Below are 9,595 nucleotides of genomic sequence, written 5' to 3' on the forward strand. Positions count from 1 at the left end.
TCCACCTCTGTCGGCTCTCCTCCCATTGGCCCCCAGCAGCAGGGACAGTCCGGCTGGCATGCTGGACTGGCCGTCGCCTCTAACCCATGCAGCCCCTGCTGCACGCAGCACTTTGGGAAATGCAATGCAAACAGTTTATGCTGGGATCAGCTCTCCTCATAAACACACTGAGACGCTCCCAGTTGCCTAAACAGCCCCCAGGCAGGGCTCAGGGCCTGTCCTGCTCTTTGTCCACAGTAGAAGGACTGATTAATGAGCTTCTTTCCGGAGGAAACCGCAGTCCTGCCCACCCCCGCCCCCTATCTCCCCAGCAGGACTCCCAGGGCCACCCAGTCGTCTGCAGCCATGTTTAGTGCAGGAGGCATAAACTACATGCCAGCTCAGCTTCAGAGAGACAAGAGTCTCCACTGCCATATACGGGAACGAAGAGGCCTGGGAACCTCAGTCAGGCCTGTTTACTTTCTCTCCTCGCCTCCTTTTCCCATTTCATGGTGGATTGTCTGTCTATGTAGCTATCTCTGGGCTTATCCTATACCCAGCACCTCGGGATCTGGGCCTCATGGCTCTGTGGCCTTTGTCTGTTCTTTGCTTTTCAAACAGAAGCTAGTGTCCTTTCCCCAGTAGCTCCACCCACCGGATTGACAGCTCTGGAGCCAAAGGTTCCTGCTGAGCAGCAGAACATACCCAGCTAGGCAGCAAGCATCCCCTGCCCACCGTGACCTGGCAGAGGGCACTGCAGTCAGGCCTATTCAGCCTCTCTGCTGCGACTGCCAACAAGGGGCCAGTCAGGGTTGCTCACGGTGGCCGTTCCATGGGGCAGTGACCTCAGAGCCTCCAGCCAGCCTGTGCTTGGAAAGGCAGCAGCTGGGGCAGTGAGCGGTAACCCCAGCGAAGTGCCTGGAGTGTGCTGGTACAAGGCCTCTGTGAACCCTGGGCTTCCCCAGAGCCCTCCCCCATGAGGAGTATGCCAGACTCACCCTGTGCTGGGGCAATGGCGAAGTATCTCCCCCTGCCTCCCCTCCCCACAGCATCTGTACATCAGTGTGGGTCTCCCTAGGCTCTTGTGAGCTCCTTAAAACCCAGCGCTGAGCCTGGCTGTCCAACTCCATACTCCTCACGTCTCTCCTGCATGGGTACCCGCCACACTGATTCAGCTCCCCAGCGCCTCTCCCATCATAAAACCCAGGCTGGATCTTTGCAGGCGGCCTCACCCCGTGTTTCATTAGCTGCTCCTACCCCAGTACACAAGTCAAACAGCCCTTCCCTGCCCTTGGCCGTACAGCACCTTCCGCTGACCCACGGCCACTGCTGCACCTTCGCCCCACTCTGCCCGAAACCCCTGTGGGAACCACTCCATCTCACAGTTGAAGCACTGTGTGATCAGGGCACGTGACAGCAGGAGGGGGCTGGAAACAGACACACACACACACCTGCTGAGACACACATATATACACCCCTCCTAAGCCAGCTATATCTAGCCACACATACACATTCACATAGACACAGCTCTCTCTCTCTCTCTCTCTCTCACACACACACACACACACACACATACACACGTCTGCGCGAAAAGACCGAAGCTGGATAGCTACAGATGGAGCTCCATCAATGTCTCCCAGCCCAAGGTGCAGTGCTGCATCTCTGGTCAGTTGTGAGTCTGAGATGAAGCACTGTAGCTCGGGAAGGGAGGAGCTGTGCAACAGAGGGACATGCATCCGTCCAACAGGCCGCATGGGAGCCCAGGCCAGCAGGACTTATGGCTCCAGGCAGCAGCTTCCCTTGATGGGCGGCAAGAAGGGATGACTCCTCACTTGGGTTCAGACCCATAGGGTGTGAAATGAGAAGAGAAAACCTCAGGGCAGGCACCTGAGGCTCAGTGCAGAGGCAGAGGGAAAGGTCTCTAGTACCAATCAGGACACAGGGTGCTCTTCTGGTTCCGGTCGGGCAGGCGGAAGGTTAGGAGGGATTTTCAGGAAGTCTGTTATCTAGGTGGCCCCTAGTTGTGCTGCAGTAGCCTTTATTGTTGGCTCTAGGACTGGGTTTCCAAGAGTTCTGGGTGTGCACATGTGCATGCACCTGTGTGGCTCTGTCGGCAGAGTGAGTGTGAGTTCCCACCCCTACAATGGGCAGAGCATGGCTCGCCCACCCTGGCTGCACTTTGGGAACATTCTCTAATGCTCAGCAAGGAGTTTGGAGCAGAGGGGAGCTCTGGGGAATGAACCTCACCCATTACAAGAGCTCAGATCTGTTAGGACTGAGCAGGAGATGTTGGGGGAGATGGACTCCATGGCAACAGAGCCCTCCCAGGGCTGGCCCTTTGAGGAGCCTATGGTGCAAAGTGCTGCTCTCTAGCTGTAGGGCAGAGAGACATGCAGGAGGTATAAGGCAGTGGCACACCGTAAATAGTGGGCTGAAGCTGCGTGGTTAGGACCTGTGGGCTTGTGCTGCACCCCTGCTCCCCTCCAAGTCCCCTGAGGATGCATGGAGTGTTAAGAGGGATTCATCTTCCACAGGGGCGGGGAGTAACTTGGCTAAAGGAATGAAGGAGAGCGAGGGGGAGGCGGGGCTGACTGGGGTCAGTGCAGGGCTTTCCTGCAGAAGAGTCACAAGCTGGGTTTGGACACCTGTGCAGCACTCCCTCAGAGTAGCACCTGGAGCTGTGGATGGCTGAAGGATGCTCAAGTACTGGGGATGGCGGAAACCACACTTCCTCTCCCCGCCGTTTCCTCAGGGTCCAGTTTTCCCAGGAATCCCTTAGGCACTATGACGGGGATTCCTGGAAATACTGTTCTTGAGGCCATGGCTCAGCAGCTGGAGAAGACCTGCCCCCTGCTGATGCAGAGACCTCCAGAAGTCAGCAGAGCTGGAGAACAAGGTTTGGAGGTGCATCTGGGGTTTCACTTCTGGCAATTCCAGGCTGAGAGGATGGGAGCAGGGCCGGCTTTAGGGAGATTCAGCCGATTCCCCAGAATCGGGCCCTGCGCCCCTAGGAGGGCCCTGCAAAGTCCCAAAGGAGCTGCCGCTGAAGTCCCATCACTGTCTTCGGCGGCTTTTCGGCGGAGAGTCCTTCCTCCGCGTCACCGATTGAGCTGCCGCCAAAGACAGCAGCAGGACTTCAGCGGCAGCTCCTTCGAACCTAAAGCCGGCCCAGAATGGGAGGGAGGAGCTCTCCAGTGCTGTCATGCCATGGCTATGCTGGGTGTCAAGGGTAGGTATGAGCCCTGGTTTAACTCACCCCCAGCCAAATGCACAGAAGCTATTGCACCCCCCAGACCACAACTCAGCACAGTGCAAGGCAATCTAGGAGGACCACCAGCAGGCCCAGGAGCTGCCCTGTATGCTGGGACCCTGCAGGAACGGAGCCTCCTCCTTTATTAGCTCAGAGCTGGGTGCCGCCCTGCTCCCTAGTGTGCTGCCATCATGGCTGTGGGGTGAGTTTGTGTGAGTAAAGGCCTCCCCGGGGTCCTGGGTGTATTACTTGGACGCTGCTGTGTAAATAAAGATCTGGGCTCATCATGCAACTTGTCCGTGGCTGGTTTTCTGGGGGGGAGTGAGGGGAAGTCATGCCCCATCATCAGCAAGTGCAAACAGGGCAGCCTGGGGCAATCAGCTCCACCCACTGCAGCCTCTGCCCCTCCTCGGCAAGGAGCAGCTCAGCGAGGCAGCTCTTTGGTTCCGTACTCTAGGTCTGGTCACCACCTAGTGCCACAGGGCCCTGGCCTAGTTACGTTCCGGGTGCTACCCCAACAGACATGTTAAATGATCACACTAACTGATGTCCCCACAGGGTGCCTTCCATAAGGCTGTGCCGAGAGCTTGGGATAGGCCCCAGAATCCGAATCTCCAGGGCAGGGGCCTCTCCTCATTTCCAGCGACTCCTCTCCATTTTCTTGAAATCGCCACACCACCCCTTGGTCAGCTTCATACCTGTGGGAGGTCCTGATGCCCGTGGGGCCGATTCCTCAGTAATTCCACATCCCAGGGAATCACGAGTTTTGAAGTGACGAGCTCTCTGATTGCCTGTTAATGACGCCGTCCTCCGCCAACCCATGCGGCATGCCCCAGATTAGAGCGTTCCCCATAAGCCATCCTACCACCGCAGTGGGACGGCTGGTCTCTTTCCCCAGGCCTCCCCGCCCCCGGGGCCTTCACTGGGAACTTGAGTCTCTCACACTAGCTCCAGCTCTTGTGACTGCCCCAAGCACATGCACCTGCAGTACCGCCAGCCCTGGCGTGCACCCACTTTCCGCTCCAGCACAAAGGTCATGCATGCTCTGGGCATCACGCTGCAAACTCTCTCTGCCCTGCCAGTCTGGGCCCAGCGCTCTGGCCTACTTTAGCCATCATGCCCATCCCGCCACCCCCACCCCTTGGACATGCAGCATGCTGGCAATAGCACAGTGCAAACCTGCAAACTGCGGCGGAGCAGTGCAAAGACTGAGCCACGAACGCCACCTTCTGGCTCGAGGTGGCTTTGTCTAGGCCATAAGGCACCCAGCAGTAACGTGACTCCGCCTGCCAGTGATGGAGGCTCAGTGAACCTCACAGCAGTGCAGGGGTCAGTGTGGTGCAGGGACAGCAAGGATGTGGTGGTGCTCAATCACACTTATGATGCGCCTCTTCTACAGTCTGCCCACTAAGCTGCCTGCCCTGGGGCTATTCCGACAGCCCAGGCCTCATCAAACAGCTGCCACCTGCCTGATGAAAACATTTCCTGCTTTCCCAACAAAACTCCCCAGGCCTGAGGTCTAGGGTGGGCAATAGTGAGTCCTGCCACAGTGATGGGCTCAAGGCCTACTAACTTTCCAGAGCTAGACACAGGTGCTGTAGCCTGATTCCAAGTAGGACACCCCCATCCTAATGTCTAGCCCTGAAGGGTCTGGATACTGCATGCAAAAGCCACATTTGGTCATTTTTATCCAGGGAGTGCGATCGCCACACAGGCTGTGCAGTTGGGCTCCTGCTGCTGAGGGTGAGGTCAATGAGAGGGACAGGTGACGTGACTGCAAATCCTGCTCTCCTCAGAAAATGATATGGATTGAGAAGTGACCCCCCATCCACACTCATCGCTGCGCTGCAGAGTGCCACGAGCCTGGCACCTCGAGAGAGCTGTGTAAAGGCAGACACACGACCAGCAGATGGCGCTGCAGGTCAGGCTCATAGTTCAGGATTAGCCTACAGGTCAGGACTGAGGGGCAGTAGCAGAGTGGGGTGACCCAGGATGGGAATAGCAGGGTGTGGGGCATGCGATCAGGCCTAGGCAATTAGCAGAGTTTTGTGGGGAGCTCAGGATGGGAATAGCCTTGGGGTGGGAGTAGGCTGAAGGTCCCGCTTGAAGGGCCTCATTGCGTGCAAGTATGCTGGTGCATGTGAAACGCGTACCAAAGGTGCTTTCTGAGCCCCCGCTGAACAAACCCGATTCCCTCTGCACAGCCCCCTAGTCCGTGGTTACTCCTGGACCCAGCTCCCCAGCACCCATGTTCTCCCTTAATAAGGAAAAGCCTTCACGTGCTGCCAGAATAACCCCCTGAATGACAGCACAACAACCGGCTTTGCAGCTCTGGGATGAGCAGCCATCAGCAGCATCTTCCACCCTGCCACTCCCTCACAGGCCCTCTTTCTGGAGCCCCACCCCCATCTCCAGCCAGCCAGTGAGTGTCAGATCCCAGGGGGGTCCCAGGCCCTCATGTCCTTTGGGCCACTCACCTGGCTTCACCTGGCATGTCTGAGATCCTGGGTGAAGGCAAGACCCTGTGTGAAAAGCCGCCACTGATCTGAGCTGAACTTGCTCTGGGGAAGGGAAGGGAGGGAGGGAGAGGCATGCTGGAGAGTGAGACAAGGAGAGACACTCACCCCAGGCCCATTCCTGCGAAGGGGAAAAGGCTCATGCAGCCACAGCTTTTAGGGACGGGTGCACGGACAGGCCAATCTGAGCCGTTTCAGTTCAGGTGAAGGAGTGTCCCGGGCAGACCCATGTTCCAGTCTGCCAAGCCCATTGGGAATCTCCCTTTCCTGCCAACCAACACTCCAGAGCGCCCCAAACAGCTGGCAAGGATCCTTCTCTTGTGCTGGCCGAATCCCCTAGTCCCTGGCTTCCCAGCCACAGCTTCGAAGCTCTGTGATGCCATCCCCGGCTGGCACCTCACCCAGCTCCCTATGCTCTTCCTGAGCCCCCGTCCTGATGCTCCTCTTGGCTCCTTGACCCCTGCGGCCTGGTGCGGCTGTTGCCTGGCTGCTGGAGAGGCAGCCTCAGCACTACATTGAAGTAACATACAGCAAATCGCTGCCCCCCTCACCCCTGGGCTGTGTCGCACTGCAGGGTGAGGGTTGGAGTCGCTGCTGTGGCTGCCAGCCCAGAGCTATTCACTGGAGCAGGCTGGGATGAGGCGTCACACTGACGCAGAGGAGCTGCAAGCAACGCGGCTATGTCACTAGCCCCCCCAGCTATGGGTGAACCAGGCAGGGAGCCCAGCCCAGCCCAGCTCCACCTGCACGGCTCAGCACTGCAGCACCAGCAGCATGGCCAGGGGCCACAGAGGGAATTTCCTTGGGACAGTCCCAGGTGTGAAGGGTGCAGGGCACAGAGAGCTCCCCTTTCTCCCAAGTTGTACCGGAAATGGTCACAGAGGGATCCCTGTTGCCAGCTCCCTCAGAGCTGAGCCAAGCCAGACTCCCTGCCAGCATCAGGCAACAAGCACAGGCAGCTGAGCCCTGGGGTCTCCCACGCGGGCATAGGCTTTGCCAGCTGGCTCTTTACACCTGGACGACGAACACTGGGCCGGACTAAACCTCGCCATGCTGAAGGGTGGGTAGCTAGCTAGATGGATGCTGCACTGATTGCATAGGAACTAGCTCACTAGTATTAAAAAACTCCTTGAGGTCCCTGTTTGCTGTCAAAAACCAGCCCCACCCACAGTGTCTTTTACCCACAGTCCCCAGGCCCTTGCCTAGCCCCATGGTCTCTGCTCCAGGCCATGACCCCTTGAAGCTCAGCCTGATATTACTCCAGGAAGATGTCATGGATGCAGGATTTTTGGGGCACTCCAGCTACCTTTGTGTGGTGTTTCTCTGACTGAGCCCTATGCGGGGGTGGGGGGAGCAGGGAGGTTCTGGGTTAGTGTATGGGAAGGGGGTCCCAGTGCTGTCTGGCCACCCACACCCACCCCAGCTGGCCATGAGTGCTGCAGAACTAGTGAATCATGCTGCCTGCCTTCCCCCACCTGAGGGGGGCAGCAAGACTGCACCAGGCTCCCCGATCTCCTTACGCCCACCAGGCTGATCCCTGACTAACTGGGGACGGGGCGACGCCCAGGGAGCATTTCCAGGTGATTCATGGCTGGGAAATGCTTCCTCAGCAAGGCCCTCAGGGCCAGGCATCGCCCTGCACCAGCTGCGCTGATTCCCGGGGCCCATGCTCAGGCACACGCCCAGGGCTAGCACCAGCTGGCCAGCCCCTTCCCGGACACAGCCCTTGGCCACCAGGCCTTGCTCATGGCTCGTTCGCTTCACCTAGGTGGTGGTCAGTGCCTCCTCTCTCTGCCCTCTCCCTTCCAGGCTGCTGCAGGGCCACTAGTGAGGGGGTTGCACTGCTTGTCACGGATGGGGTGCACCATGAGTACCGTATCAGCCATCACCGCCAAGCGGATCCCAGCCAGCCGCCGGCCCCACTCGGGGGAGGGGAACCTTCCCACTCTATGAGCACTGCCAGCTGCTCTGGGCAGTGCCTGGCAGGTTTCCTTCACTGTTGGGCCCCAGGCCTAGCTGGCACATAAAGAGTTAGCTTTGCAGGGCTCACAGCATGGGGATGGAGCATGGGCTAGCTGGGTGACCCCTGCTGGGCTATCACTAAGGAAGCAGATCTCGGTGCTTCTTGCCCCATGGCAGTGGGCCCCTCCATGCTTCCACCCCCAGGAATACATGGTGCGTGCAGGCCCCTTGGTGCGCCCGCCCAGCACAACCCAGTGCCCATGTGTCTCGGTGCTCCCAGCACCTGCCTGCCCCACAGCACGAAATTCCGCATTCAGTGGCCCTTCCTGGCCCAGAGCGGATCTGATAGTTGTTGTGACCTGGGAGGCAGCTGAAGGGAAGCAGAATGGGAGGGGCTCCCAGTTCATGTTACTGTCTGTCAGGGGATACAAGTGACAGACAGGCTAAGAATAGCCCTGAATCAGCCACCATGCACCACTGGCTTCCCTGGGAAGCAGCAGAGAGAGGGGCTGGGGGTGAGTGGGCAGGGACTGGAGGTATAGGTGGGTATTGGGTCTGTGTGTTTGTGTGGGGGAGGTGTTTGAGAGCGACAGACACAGGCCGTGGCAGAAAGTATAGGGTCCTTTGGGGCATGGCCCCGACGGTGGCCCAAGAGCCTGCTGCTTAGGGCGCATGTTGGGGAACAGCCTTGGGTAAAGGGCTCCAAGCAGGACATCGCCCCTGCTTGTCATAGGGTGTGTCTGCAATACGGGATCTACAGCTGTTGTCTGGACACCTCCAGCATTGACAGAAAGGGGGTTTTCTGTTGCTGTAATTAATTCATCTCCCGGAGCGGCAGGAGCTAGGTTGACGGAAAGACTCTTCCATCGCCCGAGCTACATCCATACCAGCGTTAGGTCAGTGTAACCGCAATGTAGCTGGGTCAATCTAAAGTTTAAGTGTAGACCAGGGCTTAGCTACTGCAGTGGCCCACAGAGATCGTCGGCAGCTAGACATGGGTTAGAATATCCCCAAAGGCTGCTCTAACCAGCTCCAGGGCCTGAGATGCCTCCCTTCAGCTCCAGAATAAGGGCGGCACAAAGATAGTACAAAACACAGTGCTTGTGCTGGGCTCATCCCAGGCCTGGGGATGAATTGGAGCCTGAGCATGGGCTCTGGGGTCAAGGGTGGGTCTGAGAACTTCCTTCCATTCAGATTGAGAGAGGGAATGATTAAATGCTCCATTGTGTATTGACAGGTGGAGCAAAAGAACACCACCGGCCAAGGACTAGAACACATGCAAGCCTGGATGGTGGTTGGACCATGCAGTCCAAGACGCTTCCTAGGAGTCTGATAAAATCCATAGTCCCCATGGAGGTGGAGGATTGATTTGATTGCAACTGTGGGGGTGGAGGAAGGTGGGGAGAAGCAGCAGAAACACCAGAAAACCTGATAGAGAAGCAGCTGAAAGCCAAGGAGACAGAACGAGCACTCAAGTGTGGCCCTGAGAAAATATGAGAGTGAGAGAGCTTTTGGGCAGAGTGCTGGCTGAAAGAGGCTTGAAACTGAGAGCAGAGAAACTTCCTCCTGCTGCTTGATTGCTCCTGCGTTCACAGAAACAGGACTTTGTGTGTTCTTTGAAAATAAACAGGATTGCATCACAGATACCTGACTCCATGATCAGTTTCTTCTCCTAGCAGAAACAACCCTCAAAGCCCCGAATATTAGTGTGCTGGGGTCAACAGGGGTCTTTGCCTGAGCGAGGCCTGAAGCAGGAGGAAGGACCTTGGGATTGTCCTGCAAGAGTTAGCTAGTGGTCTCTTGGGCTTCCCCAGGCTCTGTTCCCCACACACACCCGCCTCAGCCCAGACATATCATGCCAAGGGACAGGCCTTCTCCATGCCCCAAG

General features: G+C 57.6%; 1 long non-coding RNA gene across 1 annotated transcript; it reads left to right on the plus strand.

Annotated features, from left to right (window-relative positions):
- The first annotated feature begins 4,857 nt into the window (after nt 1–4,857).
- On the plus strand, nt 4,858–9,351 carry LOC127055703 (uncharacterized). The gene is made up of 2 exons (XR_007775577.1): nt 4,858–5,150; nt 8,945–9,351. It is a non-coding gene; the product is annotated as an uncharacterized LOC127055703 (long non-coding RNA).
- Nucleotides 9,352–9,595: the final 244 nt, after the last annotated feature.

Source organism: Gopherus flavomarginatus, chromosome 7 (assembly GCF_025201925.1).
Source record: "Gopherus flavomarginatus isolate rGopFla2 chromosome 7, rGopFla2.mat.asm, whole genome shotgun sequence".
Taxonomy (NCBI): domain Eukaryota; kingdom Metazoa; phylum Chordata; order Testudines; family Testudinidae; genus Gopherus; species Gopherus flavomarginatus.